The sequence below is a fragment of the Bufo gargarizans genome, chromosome 1 (assembly GCF_014858855.1).
Source record: "Bufo gargarizans isolate SCDJY-AF-19 chromosome 1, ASM1485885v1, whole genome shotgun sequence".
NCBI classification, from domain to species: Eukaryota; Metazoa; Chordata; class Amphibia; order Anura; family Bufonidae; genus Bufo; species Bufo gargarizans.
Window position 1 is genome coordinate 499,179,542 of NC_058080.1, and position 21,654 is coordinate 499,201,195.

General features: G+C 46.2%; 1 protein-coding gene across 1 annotated transcript in view; it reads right to left on the reverse strand.

Annotated features, from left to right (window-relative positions):
• LOC122923918 (immunoglobulin superfamily member 1-like) overlaps nucleotides 1-18,160 on the reverse strand; it is a 332,379-nt gene extending 314,219 nt beyond the window's left edge. The window contains exon 1 of the mRNA XM_044274802.1: nucleotides 18,096-18,160. The gene's annotated coding sequence lies outside the window, so the exon portion shown is untranslated. The remainder of the gene's footprint in view (nucleotides 1-18,095) is intronic.
• Nucleotides 18,161-21,654: the final 3,494 nt, after the last annotated feature.

Sequence of the window (21,654 nt, forward strand, 5' to 3'; positions counted from 1 at the left end):
CTTTCACAGTTCGGAGGAAGAGGCAGTGGTGAGACCGAGCCAACAGCGTAGCAAAAGAGGGAGCAGTGGGCAAAAGCAGAACACCCGCCGCCAAGAGACTCCGCCTGCTACTGACCGCCGCCATCTGGGACCGAGCACCCCAAAGGCAGCTTCAAGGAGTTCCCTGGCATGGCACTTCTTCAAACAATGTGCTGACGACAAGACCCGAGTGGTTTGCACGCTGTGCCATCAGAGCCTGAAGCGAGGCATTAACGTTCTGAACCTGAGCACAACCTGCATGACCAGGCACCTGCATGCAAAGCATGAACTGCAGTGGAGTAAACACCTTAAAACCAAGGAAGTCACTCAGGCTCCCCCTGCTACCTCTTCTGCTGCTGCCGCCTCGGCCTATTCTGCTGCTGCCGCCTCGGCCTCTTCCTCCGCCTCTGGAGGAACGTTGGCACCTGCCGCCCAGCAAACAGGGGATGTACCACCAACACCACCACCACCACCTCCGTCACCAAGCGTCTCAACCATGTCACACGCCAGCGTTCAGCTCTCCATCTCACAAACATTTGATAGAAAGCGTAAATTCCCACCTAGCCACCCTCGATCCCTGGCCCTGAATGCCAGCATTTCTAAACTACTGGCCTATGAAATGCTGTCATTTAGGCTGGTGGACACAGACAGCTTCAAACAGCTCATGTCGCTTGCTGTCCCACAGTATGTTGTTCCCAGCCGGCACTACTTCTCCAAGAGAGCCGTGCCTTCCCTGCACAACCAAGTATCCGATAAAATCAAGTGTGCACTGCGCAACGCCATCTGTGGCAAGGTCCACCTAACCACAGATACGTGGACCAGTAAGCACGGCCAGGGACGCTATATCTCCCTAACTGCACACTGGGTAAATGTAGTGGCAGCTGGGCCCCAGGCGGAGAGCTGTTTGGCGCACGTCCTTCCGCCGCCAAGGATCGCAGGGCAACATTCTTTGCCTCCTGTTGCCACCTCCTCCTTCTCGGCTTCCTCCTCCTCTTCTTCCACCTGCTCATCCAGTCAGCCACACACCTTCACCACCAACTTCAGCACAGCCCGGGGTAAACGTCAGCAGGCCATTCTGAAACTCATATGTTTGGGGGACAGGCCCCACACCGCACAGGAGTTGTGGCGGGGTATAGAACAACAGACCGACGAGTGGTTGCTGCCGGTGAGCCTCAAGCCCGGCCTGGTGGTGTGTGATAATGGGCGAAATCTCGTTGCAGCTCTGGGACTAGCCAATTTGACGCACATCCCTTGCTTGGCGCATGTGCTGAATTTGGTGGTGCAGAAGTTCATTCACAACTACCCCGACATGTCAGAGCTGCTGCATAAAGTGCGGGCCGTCTGTTCGCGCTTCCGGCGTTCACATCCTGCTGCTGCTCGCCTGTCTGCGCTACAGCGTAACTTCGGCCTTCCCGCTCACCGCCTCATATGCGACGTGCCCACCAGGTGGAACTCCACCTTGCACATGCTGGACAGACTGTGCGAGCAGCAGCAGGCCATAGTGGAGTTTCAGCTGCAGCACGCACGGGTCAGTCGCACTACAGAACAGCACCACTTCACCACCAATGACTGGGCCTCCATGCGAGACCTGTGTGCCCTGTTGCGCTGTTTCGAGTACTCCACCAACATGGCCAGTGGCGATGACACCGTTATCAGCGTTACAATACCACTTCTATGTCTCCTTGAGAAAACACTTAGGGCGATGATGGAAGAGGAGGTGGCCCAGGAGGAGGAGGAGGAGGAGGAGGAAGAGGGGTCATTTTTAGCACTTTCAGGCCAGTCTCTTCGAAGTGACTCAGAGGGAGGTTTTTGGCAACAGCAGAGGCCAGGTACAAATGTGGCCAGCCAGGGCCCACTACTGGAGGACGAGGAGGACGAGGATGAGGAGGAGGTGGAGGAGGATGAGGATGAAGCATGGTCACAGCGGGGTGGCACCCAACGCAGCTCGGGTCCATCACTGGTGCGTGGCTGGGGGGAAAGGCAGGACGATGACGATACGCCTCCCACAGAGGACAGCTTGTCCTTACCCCTGGGCAGCCTGGCACACATGAGCGACTACATGCTGCAGTGCCTGCGCAACGACAGCAGAGTTGCCCACATTTTAACCTGTGCGGACTACTGGGTTGCCACCCTGCTGGATCCACGCTACAAAGACAATGTGCCCACCTTACTTCCTGCACTGGAGCGTGATAGGAAGATGCGCGAGTACAAGCGCACGTTGGTAGACGCGCTACTGAGAGCATTCCCAAATGTCACAGGGGAACAAGTGGAAGCCCAAGGCCAAGGCAGAGGAGGAGCAAGAGGTCGCCAAGGCAGCTGTGTCACGGCCAGCTCCTCTGAGGGCAGGGTTAGCATGGCAGAGATGTGGAAAACTTTTGTCAACACGCCACAGCTAACTGCACCACCACCTGATACGCAACGTGTTAGCAGGAGGCAACATTTCACTAACATGGTGGAACAGTACGTGTGCACACCCCTCCACGTACTGACTGATGGTTCGGCCCCATTCAACTTCTGGGTCTCTAAATTGTCCACGTGGCCAGAGCTAGCCTTTTATGCCTTGGAGGTGCTGGCCTGCCCGGCAGCCAGCGTTTTGTCTGAACGTGTATTCAGCACGGCAGGGGGCGTCATTACAGACAAACGCAGCCGCCTGTCTACAGCCAATGTGGACAAGCTGACGTTCATAAAAATGAACCAGGCATGGATCCCACAGGACCTGTCCGTCCCTTGTCCAGATTAGACATTAACTACCTCCCCATAACCATATATTATTGGACTCCAGGGCACTTCCTCATTCAATCCTATTTTTATTTTCATTTTACCATTATATTGCGAGGCTACCCAAAGTTGAATGAACCTCTCCTCTGCCTGTGTGCTAGGCCTAAATATATGCCAATGGACTGTTGCAGTGGTGGGTGACGTGAAGCCTCATTCTCTGCTATGACATGCAGACTAATTCTCTGCTGACATGAAGACAGATTCTCTGTTACGGGACCTCCCTCCTCTGCCTGGGTGCTGGGCCTAAATATATGCCAATGGACTGTTGCAGTGGTGGGTGACGTGAAGCCTGATTCTCTGCTATGACATGCAGACTAATTCTCTGCTGACATGAAGACAGATTCTCTGTTACGGGACCTCTCTCCTCTGCCTGTGTGTGTGCTGGGCCTAAATATATGCCAATGGACTGTTGCAGTGGTGGCTGACGTGAAGCCTCATTCTCTGCTATGACATGCAGACTAATTCTCTGCTGACATGAAGCCAGATTGTCTGTTACGGGACCTCTCTCCTCTGCCTGTGTGTGTGCTGGGCCTAAATATATGCCAATGGACTGTTGCAGTGGTGGCTGACGTGAAGCCTCATTCTCTGCTATGACATGCAGACTAATTCTCTGCTGACATGAAGACAGATTCTCTGTTACGGGACCTCTCTCCTCTGCCTGTGTGTGTGCTGGGCCTAAATATATGCCAATGGACTGTTGCAGTGGTGGCTGACGTGAAGCCTCATTCTCTGCTATGACATGCAGACTGATTCTCTGCTGACATGAAGCCAGATTCGTCTGTTACGGGACCTCTCTGCCTCTGCCTGTGTGCTAGGCCTAAATATATGCCAATGGACTGTTGCAGTGGTGGGTGACGTGAAGCCTCATTCTCTGCTATGACATGCAGACTGATTCTCTGCTGTACATGAAGCCAGATTGTCTGTTACGGGACCTCTCTGCTCTGCCTGTGTGCTAGGCCTAAATATATGCCAATGGACTGTTGCAGTGGTGGGTGACGTGAAGCCTCATTCTCTGCTATGACATGCAGACTGATTCTCTGCTGACATGAAGCCAGATTCTCTGTTACGGGACCTCTCTCCTCTGCCTGTGTGTGCTGGGCCTAAATATATGCCAATGGACTGTTGCAGTGGTGGCTGACGTGAAGCCTCATTCTCTGCTATGACATGCAGACTAATTCTCTGCTGACATGAAGACAGATTCTCTGTTACGGGACCTCCCTCCTCTGCCTGGGTGCTGGGCCTAAATATATGCCAATGGACTGTTGCAGTGGTGGCTGACGTGAAGCCTCATTCTCTGCTATGACATGCAGACTGATTCTCTGCTGACATGAAGCCAGATTCTCTGTTACGGGACCTCTCTCCTCTGCCTGTGTGTGCTGGGCCTAAATATATGCCAATGGACTGTTGCAGTGGTGGCTGACGTGAAGCCTCATTCTCTGCTATGACATGCAGACTAATTCTCTGCTGACATGAAGACAGATTCTCTGTTACGGGACCTCTCCTCCTCTGCCTGGGTGCTGGGCCTAAATATATGCCAATGGACTGTTGCAGTGGTGGCTGACGTGAAGCCTCATTCTCTGCTATGACATGCAGACTGATTCTCTGCTGTCATGAAGCCAGATTGTCTGTTACGGGACCTCTCTGCTCTGCCTGTGTGCTAGGCCTAAATATATGCCAATGGACTGTTGCAGTGGTGGGTGACGTGAAGCCTCATTCTCTGCTATGACATGCAGACTGATTCTCTGCTGACATGAAGCCAGATTGTCTGTTACGGGACCTCTCTCCTCTGCCTGTGTGCTAGGCCTAAATATATGCCAATGGACTGTTGCAGTGGTGGCTGACGTGAAGCCTCATTCTCTGCTATGACATGCAGACTAATTCTCTGCTGACATGAAGCCAGATTGTCTGTTACGGGACCTCTCTCCTCTGCCTGGGTGCTGGGCCTAAATTTATGACAATGGACTGTTGCAGTGGTGGCTGACGTGAAGCCTGATTCTCTGCTATGACATGCAGACTGATTCTCTGCTGACATGAAGCCAGATCCTCTGTTACGGGACCTCTCTCCTCTGCCTGTGTGTGTGCTGGGCCTAAATATATGCCAATGGACTGTTGCAGTGGTGGCTGACGTGAAGCCTCATTCTCTGCTATGACATGCAGACTGATTCTCTGCTGACATGAAGCCAGATTCTCTGTTACGGGACCTCTCTCCTCTGCCTGTGTGTGTGCTGGGCCTAAATATATGCCAATGGACTGTTGCAGTGGTGGCTGACGTGAAGCCTCATTCTCTGCTATGACATGCAGACTAATTCTCTGCTGACATGAAGACAGATTCTCTGTTACGGGACCTCCCTCCTCTGCCTGGGTGCTGGGCCTAAATATATGCCAATGGACTGTTGCAGTGGTGGCTGACGTGAAGCCTCATTCTCTGCTATGACATGCAGACTAATTCTCTGCTGACATGAAGACAGATTCTCTGTTACGGGACCTCTCTCCTCTGCCTGGGTGCCGGGGCCTAAATATCTGAGAATGGACTGTTCCAGTGGTGGGTGACGGGAAGCCAGATTCTCTGCTATGGAACCTCTCTCCAATTGATTTTGGTTAATTTTTATTTATTTAATTTTTATTTTAATTCATTTCCCTATCCACATTTGTTTGCAGGGGATTTACCTACATGTTGCTGCCTTTTGCAGCCCTCTAGCTCTTTCCTGGGCTGTTTTACAGCCTTTTTAGTGCCGAAAAGTTCGGGTCCCCATTGACTTCAATGGGGTTCGGGTTCGGGACGAAGTTCGGATCGGGTTCGGATCCCGAACCCGAACATTTCCGGGATGTTCGGCCGAACTTCTCGAACCCGAACATCCAGGTGTTCGCTCAACTCTAATTGTAAGCTCTTGCTAGCGGGGCCCTCATTCCTCTTGCTTTAATTGTTGACTTTTGTTTCTTGCTATGTAATGTATGATTTTGTACATGAACCCTCTGAGTGTTCATTCTTTTTGGAATACAGAGTGCAGAAATCATAGCATCACAGTAAACTTTTTAACATCTACAGTAGTAAACCACAACATTAACCCTTTAGCAGTGAACCATCACATTAACCCTTTAGCAGTGAACCAGCAGATCACTATGTATATAAAGCAAAGCAAGAGCATGACCTACTTGTGTGAACTCCTGCAAAGTAGGCAAAAAGAGAAGCCTTGTCCAGAAAACACCATTCCTGAGACTGAAAAGCTGCCGGAAAACAGTTTAGCTGAAAGAATCCCATTGAGGGAAAAAAAAGAACATATATGTAAAGGGGTTGTTTCACTTCAGTTAATGGCATTTATCATGTAGAGAAAGTTAGTACAAGGCACTTACTAATGTACTGTGTCCATATTGCCTCCTTTGCTGGCAGGATTCGTTTTCCTCACATTATACACTGCTGGTTTCCATGGTTACGTCGACCCTGCCATCCAGCAGCAGTGGTTGCTCTTGCACAAAATACCGTGTATAAAAATGCGCCAGCCTCTCTGAGGTCCGGGACCGCAGGAGTGCGCATAATCCAGCATTTTTTCGTGTAGTGTGCTAGCACGGCCACCACTGATGGATTGCAGGGTGGTCGTAACAATGGAAACGAGCAGTGTATAACGTGATGGAAAAATGAATCCAGCCAGCAAAGGAGGCAATGAGGATAATAACAATACATTAGTAAGTGGCTTGTATTAACTTTTTCTACAAGATAAACAGCATTTGCTGAAGTCAAGACAACCCCTTCAATGTAACACACGTCTATGGTTTTGGACTTTGCTGCATGTGGAAAGGGTATATTACTACAGTGACCACAATGTTATGGAGATGAACTGGCCATCTGTATCTGAGATTTGCACCCCTCAGCCTGGAAATTGCAGAAAAAGTTAATTAGAATGGAATATTACATGTCTGTGGTTATTTTGCAAGATTGCAGAGTAAGTTTAGAATGAGACACAGGAAATACTACAACTACTACTCCTCATTACTGCTGTCTATTGGGAAGAGCCTTCTTTGTGATATGCCTCAAAACAGTGCCTTTTGCTGCTATATGCACTACTTACATCATCTATTCATTAAAGAGAGATTTAGTTTACTGTAACCAAACCAGCCTGGTCATTGACTCCACCATTTATCTTCTGACCCTAGGACAAGCTTTCATGCTACTCTCCTGCCTTGCACCCCAAAACCCATCTTCACCAAGGGCACCTCACCTAACACCAAGCAGGAGCCCTAAATCCAGGGAGTACCCTGAGGGAAGTAAGGGTGTGCCCTCCAATCACTGCATGCCTGCTCAAGGGAGAGCTGGAGAATGACAAGCCTTGTGAGTAACTTCAACTTCCACTCTCATTTCCACCTTTGCCACCTCCATCCTCTCCTAAGCCACCATCACGCTTTCCCCTGTGATCCAGGTCACTTCTTTTTGTAATACTGTTCTTAAGGTAATCACAGGGCTGTATTACAGTAGAGGTGCATGAGCCCTTTACTGTACTACCATATGCTTCTCAATGATCTTACATAGAGGTAGTTTCTGTCAGATTCTGTATGAGTGCAAAAAATCATGCTATTCATCTGTATACAACAATCAGCCATAACATTAAAGCCAGTCACATAATATGGTATAGATCCCACTAATGCAGCCAAAACCATTCTGGCCCAATGGGCATGGACTAGTTTTGATCAAGCACCAAAGTGCTCAGGTGCTCTACAGAGCACCCGAGCACAATGGAAGTCAATGGGAGAACCCAAGCATTAAACCAGGCACCCCCTGCTCTGAAGAGAAGAGGGTGCCTGGTTCACAGAAAAAGGTTAGACATACCACCAAAATGGTTTGGAAACAGCATGGGGAGAATATCTGGATGCATCTTGGACTCCTATTACATACAATAGACAACCACACAAATGCTATATGCCAAAAGCTAGGTATGTGCAAGTCAACAATCTATGCATGAGACAGATACAGTCAGCATACCTTACAATAGCAGCCTTGTGCACTATGAGACATTCAAAACCAGCTCTCATCTGACTGAGAGCCAGTAAGCCTCAAAGTTGCTTCATATATATTGGATGGCTTGGGTGGACCTGCACACCTAGATCATTATCATTAGGGTGACAAAACGTTTTCTGATTGTCCTAACATAATATTAAATAACCTTTCTATACAGTTTTGTCATGTAAACTAATTTGCATAAACATGGCCATATGGGAAAGACATGCAAATGAGCAGAATCTGCCTTGTTTTTCAGCTAAAAAAACATTTGCAAGAAAATTCACAATTAGAATATTCGCGATCTACACTACTCATGAACAGCGCCATTTATTGGATTCATAGTCTTGTCATAAGCCTATGAAACAAATAGATGGCGCTGTTCATTACTCATGAACAGCGCTATTTATTGGATTCATAGTCTTTTCATAAGACTATGAATCCAATAAATGGCGCTGTTCATGAGTAGTACTGATCGCAAATATTCTAAGAGAGATGGGAAATTTGAAGGCTAAGTCTACAGCTAAGTCTACAGCTTTCTATTTGTTCTTCAAACAGTTCTTGAACAATATTTTTTATGTGGTTGAGCAAATTATTCTGCTGAAAGAGACCACTGCCATTAGAGAATAGTGTTATTATGAAGGGGCGTATGGCAACAATGTTTGAGTAGGTGGCACATGTAAAAGTAACATCCACATTAATTGCAGAACCCAATGTTTCACAACAGAGCATTGCCTCCACCGGTTTGCCTTTTTCTCATAGTGCATCCTGGTGCCATTTCTTCCCTAAGTCGAAACAGATACAAATGAGCTCTTAAAAAGCTCTACCTCTAGTACCACCAGATAACCAATCAGACCTAAACACAACGGGAGCCTCAAATGAGGGCCCAATTATCAACCAAAATTACACAGGTGCCTATAACAAGCAACTCCTATCAGGAAAGACCCCAACACCCGCATATGAAAATAAAAAATAAACACCAGATCATATCAAAATACATCTTTATTCAAAAATTAGGAACAATATAAAAGACATATATAGATTGGCAAAGACAAACATCCACATAAGGAGTGTGCCAGCAAAAAGGGAGGGGGGTCAATGCTAGTCCAAGTAAAAAGTACATATAGGAGGGTACAAATAATCACCATGTGGTTAACCTTTCTAACAAAAAGACACTATCAAAGGCACATAAATATAAAGTACAGACCAGATTGATGGCACCTCCACAAACCCCAACACATGTTTAGCATTAGCTTCCTCAGGGGATATGAGGAAGCTGATGCAAAACACGTGTCGGGGTTTGTGGAGGTGCCATCAATCAGGTCTGCACGTTATATTTATGTGCCTTTGATAGTGTCTTTTTGTTAGAAAGGTTAACCACATGGTGATTATTTTTACCCTTCTACAGTATATGTACTTTTTACTGCACTTCGTTACCTGTATGTAACTTCTGGCATTGGCAGGGTGAAGTGAGCTGCTGCAGCCAATAACTGGGCTCAGTGGTGACCTATCCCCAAGCGACACGTCACTGCTGGGTCACTGCCCACTTGGGGACTTGTCAATGCTGAGGTCCAGTCATTAGCTGCAGCAATGTCTATGACCCAGTCCATGCCAGAATTTGACATGCATAACCCCAAGCGAAGACAGCTGGGGACACATGCAACTGTAACTGAGTGGCACAGAGCTGTCTATAACAACATATTTTAAAGCTTATATGAACATTGTTTGTTTTTGGCATTTATGTAGGGTTTTTAGGGTCAATTTCATTCTCTAAAAAAAGCATCATGTTCTATTTTTTTTTTTTCTCATAGATGCACTAAATGTAGGAAAGGCCATAAAAATAAAGAATTCACCGTTAGGTTTGTGTTACACACTACTTTTTGTGTTGTACGTAGCTCTAATGTGGTTTCTTGAGACAAAGCAAGAAGTAGATCCAGTAAGAAGCAAAAGTACTTTCTCTATATTTCTCATTCCCTTTCCATCCCCTTTTAGCTTTGGCTCAAATAAAGTAACTTCATCAAAGCTGCAACAAAAAGCTATGGGTGACATCACCCTAAGAAAAATTATCCTAAACCATGTCACATCACTTTCCAACAGGTCCCACTTGGTGAAGATCCAAAAATGAAAAAAATTAAAACTTGAACAGATGACGTGTGTTAAATCCTCCAACCCTAAACAGACAATGGCTTGGGACACCGGAATCCTTGAATTGACCATAAAGCCTTCTTAGGGCTCATGCACATAAACTTATTTTTTGCCCTAAAAAAGGATATGTGTTACTATGTGACAGAATAAATGTATAAGTGACACATTCCCTCTAAATTATATTTACCCCATAATGGTGCAATTGATAAATGCAATTCTTCCCACAAAAAAAGTTATAATATAGGTACATCAGCAGGAAAATTAAATTGGTATGTCTCTTTGAATCCGATGATAAAAAAAAATTAAAACATTGCTAGGTTTTTAAAGGGAACCGGATAAGTTCCTTTACCAAGTTAAACTGCTCTACATATCATACAGCTTAGACTAGCTATAGTCATTTATTTCTGATACTATTTTTAGTTACCAGTTATTTTAATTTTTTTAAAGACCCGATTGATGGCACTTCCACACACCAACATATGTTACGCATCAACTTCCTCAGGGGAAATTAGGAAGCTGATGCGAAACACGTGTTGGGGTTTGTGGAGGTGCCATTAATCAGGTCTGCACTTTATATTTATGTGCCTTTGATAGTGTCTTTTTGTTAGGAAGGTTAACCACACGGTGATTATTTGTACCCTCCTATATGTACTTTTTACTCTATCTTGGACTAACATTGACCCCACCCTTTTTGCTTTTTGCTGGCACACTCCTTATGTGGATGATTGTCTTTGCCAATCTATATATGTATTTTATATTGTTCCTAATATTTGAATATTCCTTTTCCTCACTGGAACTATGAAAGGAAGCATACTTACCTGCTTCTGCTTTATTCTGGCTTCATGGGTTCCCAGATGTCATCACTGCACTTCGTTACCTGCATGTAAACTTCTGGCATTGGCAGGGTGATGTGAGCTGCTGCAGCCAATGACTGGGTGCAGTGGTGACCTATCCCCAAGCGGCATGTCACTGCTGGGTCACGTCCCACGTGGGGACTTGTCAATGCTGAGGCCAGTCATTAGCTGCAGCAATGTCCATGACCCAGTCCATGCCAGAAGTTTACATGCAGAACCCCAAGCGAAGACAGCTGGGGACCCATGGAACTGTAACTGAGCAGCACAGAGCTGTCTATAACAACATATCTTAAAGCTTACATGAAGAAAATAATTTTAACCCAAAATAAGTAAAATGCAATGATTAAAAACAATGACCCAAAAGGTGTTCATAGATGTTATTTTTAATTTTCCATATCACTAGCGTAGTGCCCTGGAGCAGGGGTACTGTGAAGTCTGGACATTTTATGTCTGGAAAAACTGCTGGGTATCACTGAAGCCCTAATGTAAGTCTATGAGAGATGGAAAGTGTAACAATATATCTGTTTGTGCTGAGCTTCTCCACTCCACCCCTCCCACTAGAAGGTTCTAGTTCAGCCAGAAACTGTATGTAAGGAGATCAGTCAGAGTCTATAGTGTTCTTCAGTTAGGGACCAGTGCTTGGAGGGGGAGACTCTTCCAGTCTGCATGAGTGACCAGATGAAGCCACTAAGATGGGGACGCTGAGCCACAGACCATGGTTCACCAACCCTGTGACCAAGGAGCCACCCGGACTATTGAGCTACAGACGGCGGGCCTCCAGCCTTTGTGACCCGGGAGCTACTCGGACTACTGAGCTACAGACCATGGGCCTCCAGTCTCCTAAGTGTTGTGTCTTTAGCCCACAGTGGCTGATGTGAAGCATACAGTACCTCTACATGCTGTTAACAACAGCTTAGGCTGCCCCTTTTTTTATCTGAATCAGGAAATTCAGATAAAAAAAGGATATTAGTTACTATGGGACAGAATAAAATTATAAGTGACACATTCCCTCTAAATTATATTTACCCCATAATGGTGCAATTGATAAATGCAACTCATCCCACAAAAAAAGAAGCTATAATACAGTTACATCAGAAGGAAAATAAAAATAATATGTCTCTTTGAATGTGATGATGAAAAAATGAAAACATTGCTAGGTTTTTAAAGGGAACCGGATAAGTCCCTCAGAGGAAATGAGGACGCTGATGCGAAACATGTGTTGGGGTTTGTGGAGGTGCCATCAATCGGGTCTGTACTTTATGTGCCTTTGATAGTGTCTTTTTGTTAGGAAGGTTAACAGCATAGTGATTATTTGTACCCTCCTATATGTACTTTTTACTCTATCGTGGACTAGCATTAACCCCCCTTTTTGCTGGCACACTCCTTATGTGGTTGTTTGTCTTTGCTAATCTATATATACAGTGCGATGCGAAAGTTTGGGCAACCTTGTTAATCGTCATGATTTTCCTGTATAAATTGTTGGTTGTTATGATAAAAAACAGTCAGTTAAATATATCATATAGGAGACACACACAGTGATATTTGAGAAGTGAAATGATGTTTATTGGATTTACAGAAAGTGTGCTATAATTGTTTAAACAAAATTAGGCAGGTGCATAAATTTGGGCACTGTTGTCATTTTATTGATTCCAAAACCTTTAGAACTAATTATTGGAACTCAAATGTGTTTGGTAAGCTAAGTGACTTCTGACCTACATACACAGGTGAATCCAATTAGGAGAAAGAGTATTTAAGGGGGTCAATTGTAAGTTTCCCTCCTCTTTTAATTTTCTCTGAAGAGTAGCAACATGGGGGTCTCAAAACAACTCTCAAATGACCTGAAGACAAAGATTGTTAACCATCATGGTTTAGGGGAAGGATACAGAAAGCTGTCTCAGAGATTTCAGCTGTTGTTTCCACAGTTAGGAACATATTGAGGAAATGGAAGACCACAAGCTCAGTTCAAGTTAAGGCTCGAAGAGGCAGACCAAGAAAAATCAAGGCTAGACAGAAGCGACGAATGGTGAGAACAGTCAGAGTCAACCCACAGACCAGCACCAAAGACCTACAACATCATCTTGCTGCAGATGGAGTCACTGTGCATTGTTCAACTATTCCGCACACTTTACACAAGGAGATGCTGTATGCGAGAGTGATGCAGAGGAACCCTTTTCTCCACCCACAGCACAAAAAGTGCCGCTTGAGGTGGGCTAAAGCACATTTGGACAAGCCAGCTTCATTTTGGAATAAGGTGCTGTGGACTGGTAAAACTAAAATTGAGTTATTTGGCCATAACAAGGGGCGTTATGCATGGAGGAAAAATAACACAGCATTCCAAGGAAAACACCTGCTACCTACAGTAAAATATGGTGGTGGTTCCATCATGCTGTGGGGCTGTGTGGCCAGTGCAGGGACTGGGAATCTTGTCAAAGTTGAGGGATGCATGGATTCCACTCAGTATCAGCAGATTCTGGAGACCAATGCCCAGGAATCAGTGACAAAGCTGAATCTGCGCCAGCTTTGTCACTGACAATGACCCTAAACACTGCTCAAAATCCACTAAGGCATTTATGCAGAGGAACAAGTACAACTGTTCTGGAATGGCCATTCTCAGTCCCCAGACCTGAATATAATTGAAAATTTGTGGTGTGACTTAAAGAGAGCTGTCTATGCTCGGAAGCCATCAAACCTGAATGAACTAAAGATGTTTTGTAAAGAGGAATGGTCCAAAATACCTTCAACCAGAATCCAGACTCTCATTGGAACCTACAGGAAGCGTTTAGAGGCTGTAATTTCTGCAAAAGGAGGATCTACTAAATATTGATTTAATTTATTTTTTGTGGTGCCCAAATGTATGCACCTGCCTAATTTTGTTTAAACAATTATAGCACACTTTCTGTAAATCCAATAAACTTAATTTCACTTCTCAAATATCACTGTGTGTGTCTCCTATATGATATATTTAACTGATATTTTTTATCGTAACAACCAACGATTTATACAGGAAAATCATGACGATTAACAAGGTTGCCCAAACTTTCGCATCCCACTGTATGTATTTTATATTGTTCTTAATATTTGAATAAAGATATATTTTGATATTCTCTGGTGTTTATTTTCATATGCAGGTGTTGGGGTGTCCCCTGATAGTAGTCTCTAATACCAGCAGATGTAAGGCAGCTATCTTATAAGTCAATGTTTGACCCTTTAAAATAGGCCTTGAGACATGACTCAGATATTAAATAAGCCAGCACCTCATCTGCAGATAGCTGTATCGGGGTGATTGCCCCTCATCAGTGCAGAGCACAGAGTACTGGCTTAACTGATAGAGAGGCCTAGGTCAGGATTTAGGGGCAGAGCTTGTTAAGAGCTCATTTGCATCCCTTTCTTCCCAGAATTCCGGAGAAGCATTTATGGCCTATAAGTCTCCTCTTAAGGCGCTCTCTCCCCAAGGAGAGATAGTACCCACCAATTCCCTAAGCCGGTGTTGCACATACACTCGGTCATCCAAAATTGTGTAAAGAAAGGCACTTTAGGTGGTCAGCACTTTCCTTTACACTGACTTGTTTTTTAAATCCCCCCTCTTCCTCACTGGAACTATGAAAGGAAGCATACTTACCTACTTCCGCTTTAGGGTCCATCCACACATCGTAAGTGTTTTGCGGAAATTTTTGTGCAAATGCAGATACGGACAGCACATTCCAGCCCCATTAAAAATGAATAGGTCTGCACCCATTCCGCAAAATTGCGGAACGGATGCAGACCCATTTTGCAGATGTATGAATGGACCCTTATTCTGGCTTCATAGGTTCCCAGATGTCATCATTGCACTTCGTTACCTGCATGTATACTTCTGGCATTGGCAAGGTGATGTGAGCTGATGCAGCCAATGACTGGGCGCAGTGGTGACCTATCCCCAAGCAGCATGTCACTGCTGGGTCACATCCTGCTTGGGGACTTGCCAATGCTGAGGCCAGTCATTAGCTGCAGAAATGTCCATGACCCAGTCTATGCCAGAAGTTTACATGCGGAATCCCAAGTGAAGACAGCTGGGGACCCATGGAACTATAACTGAGCGACACAGAGCTGTCTATAACATATTTTAAAGCTTAGATGAATATTGTTTGTTTTTGGAATTTATGTAGGGTGTTTAGGGTTAATGGCATTTTATTAAAAAAAAGCATCATGTTCTATTTTTTTTTTCATAGATGCACCAAAAATTCGTGTAGCAAAGGCCATAAAAATGAAGAAAAAGAATTCACCTTTTTGTGTTATACGTAGCTCTAATGTGGTTTCTTGAGCCAAAGCCAGAAGTAGATCCAGTAAGAAGGAAAGGTACTTTCTTTATATTTCTCATTCCCTTTCAATCCACTTTTAGCTTTGGCCTAAATAAAGTAGTTCATCAAAGCTGCCACAAAAAGCTATGTGTGATATCACCCTAAGGCCCCATGCACACGGCCGTGTTTCACAGCCGTGTGCGGGCCGTGGAACCGCGGCCTGGATCCCTCCTGAGAGCAGGAGCGCACGGCATCACTGGTTGCTATGACGCCGTGCGCTCCCTGCTGCCGGCACAGTACAGTAATACACTGGTATAGATCATACCAGTGTATCACTGTATTGCGGCGGCAGCAGGGAGCGCACGGCGTCATAGCAACCAGTGACGCCGTGCGCTCCTGCTCTCAGGAAGGGATCCAGGCCGCGGTTCCACGGCCCGCACACGGCTGTGAAACACGGCCGTGTGCATGGGGCCTAAGAGTATGTCCACACTAGACATACAATACAGAATAGAAAAGTCTGCTGCAGATTCCACAGCAAAATTCCTGGCAGAAACTGTGAAAAAAAACACATGAACTGTATATGATTTTCCCAAGGAAATGGCTGTGAATTTCACCCAAGCGGCTGCCTTAGGGCGCAGAGATGGGGGAGCGGAAAAATGGAAACTTAAAAAAAAAAAAATCAAATACCCCATATTTTTCGCCCCTGGGTCTTATGGGGCGAATAATGATGAAGCACTTCCATTTTGGAAGCGCTTCATTAGTACTGGAGGATCGGGAAGTAGTGAAGAATCTGTACTCACCGCTTCCTGGTCCTCCGCTCGGCTGTCTGCCGAGAACCAGGAAGAAGACAGAGCGCTGGTGGTGAGGAGCGGCGGCGTCCAGGAGCAGGAGAGGTAAGTTATTTTTCTTTATTTTATGTGTGCTGATGGGGGGGGGGCATGATGGCGGACATGGCCTGATTGCTGGTCTGACCTGAGGTGCAATGGAAAATGTTTTTTCTTATTATCCTCCTCTAAATCCTAGGTGCGTTTTATGGGCGAAAAATACGGTCCTCAACCAGCGATTGTCTGAAGCAGAGAGAAGATACCAGGACCACATAGAGCAGGGCCATGTGAGCTGCGAGGGGGGGGGGGGCCAAAATGTAGCTTTGCTTGTGTTGGCAAAAGTCCTTGCACCGGCCCTGTCCCCAACTCTGCAGGGAACAGTGATGGCCAGTTCGCAGTGTTCACCCGCGAACACATGCGAGCTGCCATCTTTAATCACAAGTCCAGCGAGGCACAGGTAATTCCTCATCTGTGCTTGCGCCGTGAGCCGGTCTGAAACAAATGCAGTCACCAGGAGCAGGCAGTTCTGAGAACATCCCGATGAAGGCTCCAGTCGGCTGTTCTCGGAACTGCCTGCCCCCGGTGACCGCATTTGCGAACACTGCGAACTGGCCATCACTGACAGTATGATCACTGGTGACCACATTTGTTTCAGACCGGCTCGCGGCGCAGGCACAGTTAAGGACTTACCTGTGCCTCGCCGGACTTGTGATTTAAGGTGATAGCTCGCATGTGTTCGCAGGCGAACATGGCGAACTGCCCATCACTGGCAGGGAATATCGACAGTATAAATTGACACACTGCAGATTTCAAATCCACATCGCGTGCCAATTAATGGTGCAGATTTTTTATGCAGCATGTGAAGACAATATCTCTACACTTTGCTGGGAACTGTACAATGTTGTAAATTTGCTGCACAAAATTCTATGATGGCAAATCTGCACCATGTCCACCATGTGTTAACTCCCCTAATGTTGTTTTCTAAAGGTATAATTCAGGGAATCCAGTGGCAAGCTAGAGCGTCAACTGATCCAGTTCCTCAGTCTGTAGCAATGAAAGCCTCATTTTAATCAGCTTTTGGCATCAGTATTTGTAAGGGTACTTTCACACTTGCGGCAGAGGATTCCAGCAGGCAGTTTCGTCGCTGGAACTGCCTGCCGGAACCGGCAACCTGGACACAAACTGATGGTATTTGTCAGACGGATCGGGATGCGGATCCGTATGACAAATGCAGTGAAATACCGGATCCGTCTCTCCGGTGTTATTTCTTTTTGCATTTTTAAAGGTCTGCACATGCGCAGACCAGAAAGCCAGATACATTTTGCCGGAACCCTAATACACTTCAATGTAAATTAATTCCGGCAAGTGATCAGTATTTTTGGCCGGAGAGAAAACTGCAGCATGTTGTGGTATTTTCTCCGTCCAAAAAAACGTAAGAGGGACTGAACTGATGCATCCTGATGTATACTGAACAGAATGCTCTCCATTCAGAATGCATCAGGATAAAACTGATCATTTTTTTTCCGGTATAGAGCTCCTGTGACGGAACTTAATACCGGAAGACAAAAACGCTAGTGTGAAAGTAACGTAAGCCCAAACCAAGAGTGGTTACAAAATAAATATAGCAATGGTGCCAGCTACTTTCTTAATCTTTCAACCCCTGAAATCTTTTTGCTTAACTTGTTTCATCCAATTTGAGAAAAATTACCCTAAACCATGTCACATTACTTTCCAACAGGTCCCACTTGGTGAAGATCCAAAAACTAAACAATGAAAACTTGAACAGATGACGTGTGTTAAATCCTCCAACCCTAAACAGACAATGGCTTGGGACACTGAAAGCCTTGGATTGGCCATAAAGCCTTCTTAGGGCTCATGCACACAAACTTATATTTTGTCTGTGTCTGTTTCTTTGTGGACAGTATGTGGAACCATTCGTTTCTATGGGGCCGCAAAAAACAAAAAGGGAAATGACTTGTGTGCATTCTGTGTCCGTATGTCCATTCTACCGCATTACAGACAAGGATAGGATAGTTCTATTAGGGCCTGGCCTTTCTGTTCCGCAAAATGTGGAATGCACACAGCTGGTATCCGTGTTTTGCAGATCCGCAATTTGTGGTCAGCAAAACACAATTTATGTGCATAAGCCCCTATGATCAGAAACAAGCTACGTAAATAATTTTGATTTAAGCAAACACAAGTAGGTACTTACGACAACCCTCCAGATGAGTACTTGTTTCCTCAGACTTCTTCTAAGATCTGTTCCTTTGTTCTTTATTTGTGCAATATATGAGGTTGTATAAGTTCCTTTCTTAGTATAATACAACATACGTTGTGAAATACATGACAAATAAAGAGAAAAACAGAAGTGAGGATTTTAACGGGATAACTGCATAAATGAAAGCCAGCCACTGATTCTGCTTCCTATAAGCATGTCTATAAATACGTTACCAATAGCCCATAGAAAGAGGACAGCATATGCAGGGCATAAAACATGAAAATCAAGCTTTTATGGACAGATATATAAAATAGGGCTATAAATAAAATCAAATGAAAGGCTGAGCACACAGACAAAAGACAAAATTTGGAAGGACAGGCTGGATGCAATATTCAACATATCACTCTGTGTAGTCTTCTGGAAAGGTCCTCAGTATCTGATCAATGAGGGTCCGGCACCCGGGACTCCTGCCGATCAGCTGTTTGAGAAGTCCACGGCGCTCATAGTAATGCAGTGAGCTTCTTGCTTCTGTGGTGACACGTTCATCTGTCACATGGCATAGGCGCAGCTCAGCCACAAAGAAGTGAATGAGTCTGAGCTGGGATACCAAGTAAAGCCGCTATACAATGTACAACACTGTGTTTGGTAAGCACAGAGAAGGCAGCTGCACTTACAGGAGCACCTCTGCCTTGTCAAGCAGCTGATCAGCGGGGGTCCCAGGTATTGGATCCCCTCCAATCAGATACTGATGTTCTATCCAGGGGATAGATGTTTATAAGCTGCCACGAAAGTACAGATGAGTGCTACAGATCAAGCCGTCAATTTCATGATGGATTCAGTGTAAATCAAAAAGCAACACTATGCAGATGCAGTATTGGAGTGATGCAGTGCTCCTGGGGGCTCAGACACTCCCCCAACTGTACTTATCCCAGGCCCTCGTTCTGGTCTCCTCTCTCTAGGAGATCTGGGAGGGCAAGTTATCAAAGTACTCTGCGGCAGAGGCACAGATGACGGCTACATTTTCCACGCGCTCGTAGTATGGCTTCAGCATATTCAAGTGGAGCATGCGTCTGCCTCTCGCCCCAGCGCAGGGGACGATCACATAGGTGGTATCACAGATCTGTTCAACCACATTATATGGGCCCTGCCTGCAGCTTGTCATTGTGGAGTGGCCTCAGGATTAGCACTCTCTGCCCTATCTGAAAGCTGCGGTCTCTGGCCCCCTTATCATACCCATCTGCGCTGTCGTTGTTGGGCTGCCTGGAGGTTGGTACGCACTGTCTGAGTCAATTCTTCTAGGCGCTCACAAAACTCTAGCACTTATGGGATGATAGGGGTATCCCCTAGTGTTCACCTCTCCTTCCTAATGTTCTCAGATGAGATCTAAGGGACCTCTCACCCTTCTCCTGAACAGTAGTTCAAAGGGGGAGAACCCTGTGGACTCTTGGGGAACCTCCCTACATACAAATAGCAAATGAGGTAGGAAGCTTTCCCAGTCCTTTCTGGTGTCTACAACCGTACGAATCATCTGCTTCAGAGTTCCATTGAAACATTTGCAGAGACCGTTGGACTGGGGGTGATAAGCCGAATTTAAGATGGGTTTAATACCGCATAGCTTCCAGAGTTGGTGGATAACCTCTGCAGTGAATTGGGTGCCCCTATCCGAAATAATCTGCCGGGGAAATCCCATGCGTGAGAAGATTCGCATCAGGGCATCCGCTATGGTCTCTGCATGAACATTGGTCAGCTCCACCGCCTCTGGATACCTTGTGGCATAGTCCACTATGGTCAAAATGTACTTCTTGCAAGAGGGACTGGGTTTAGCTAGGGGGCCTATGAGGTCTACGACCACTCAACTAAATGGTTCCTCAATGATTGGAAGGGGTTGGAGCACTGACAGGTATCGCAGGTTTGGGAAAAAATGCTTGATATCCTTTAAGATACCTGGCCAGAAAAAGTTCTGGGTCAGCCGATGTTTAGTTCGGCTGACTCCTAGATATCCTGACAGGGGTATGTCGTGGGCAATGCACAGTAACTCCTGCCTATATTTTTGGGGGACTGTTGGCTATTTTGTAGGTATTGCGATAGACCCAGCTACTATTTTTTCAGCGTAGCGATATAATAGGCCCTTGTCCCAGGCATATCTCTCTCCCTCTAACCCGGCCTAGCTGTTGCGCTATCCTATCTTTATACACCTGTAAGGAGGGATCTATGGCTACCTCACCGCCAAATTCTAATGGGGCATCCCAGGGGAGGTCATCGGGAGAAGGGGGTGGTTCGCTTACCTGAGCCTCAGAGTGTGTGGATGGGGCCTGATGTCTGGTGACGACTGAGTATGCCTCTTGTACGGTGTGTTGAGGAACAAAAGCTGAAGTGAGCTCCCCCAAGTCTTTGCCCAAAATAACATCGGCCGGCAAGTCTTGCATGAGCCCCACTTCCACATTCCCTGATCCTACTCCCCAATTCAAATGCACCTTGGCAGTAGGTACTTTGTAGATGGTTCCCCTTGCCACTCACTGTCACAGCCTTTGGTTTGCGCTGTTACACTGTTGCCACACTTGCGGTTGCCCGCGGCAACGTGTTGCTTTGTGAGCATGCGGTGGCAGTGTCTTGGCCTTCTGGGTGATTGCTGTGACATGGTTGCCACGCATGCTGTTGCCGGTGGTAAAGTGTGGCTTAGTTTGCTTGTGTGTTCACTTCCCGTTTAAGTGGCTTCCTTCCTCTGTCTGGTGTTGGAAGGGTTAACTCCCTTTCTAGTGTTTTGTGAACACTGGGTTTATGTGTTTGTGGGTGTGGCTGCGTGGGCTATTTAGTCTCTGCTGGAAGCCTGTAGCTCAGGTGTTCCTCCAAGCTAGGTGTGTGCTGGTGGTTCATTGCTCCTTGCTTTACCATCTTTCCAGTGAGGACCACCCTTGTGGTCATAGATGTTCAATGTCATCCCGGTGTCTCCTTCCCTTCCTGTCCTTATTTGTATGGAGTGGGTTATGTTCAGGGTGTTGGTATGTTTGGTGTTTCATGTCTGATGGTGTTTGGTGTCCAGCATGTTTGGCTAGACATTCCCCTGTCTTATGTTTATTGCAGCTATGGGTGTCCTGGGTCCCTGTGTGGTTTGTGGTAGGGTGCTGTGTCCTCTAATGTTGGTGTGGACACCAGCACTTGTGCACGGGTTCCAGTCAGTGTGTCTGTGGCAGGTAAGTATGTTACGGATTTTGCTTACCTGCCACCTCATTAGCTGTATGTGTTCCCCTCTCCTTGCAGCCTGGCCTTAGATAGAGACTCCTGTTCCTCCATGACTGAGATGAACAGGTCGTCTCTCCCCTGCTCCTAAGTGAGGGATTTCCAGGGCGACTCAGGATATTAGGTATCCAGGGTATGAGCCACCATCGGGGTCTGCTCATACGGTGAGGAGACAGGGAGAGGATTAGGGATGTTGTAGGAGGTGACCTGCACCCTTATTACTCATTTTTGGCCAGGCTGATCCCCTTTACCCTTTTTACACTATCACGGTGGGGAGTGGGGGAAACCCCCTCACCGTATGAGAGGACCCCGATTG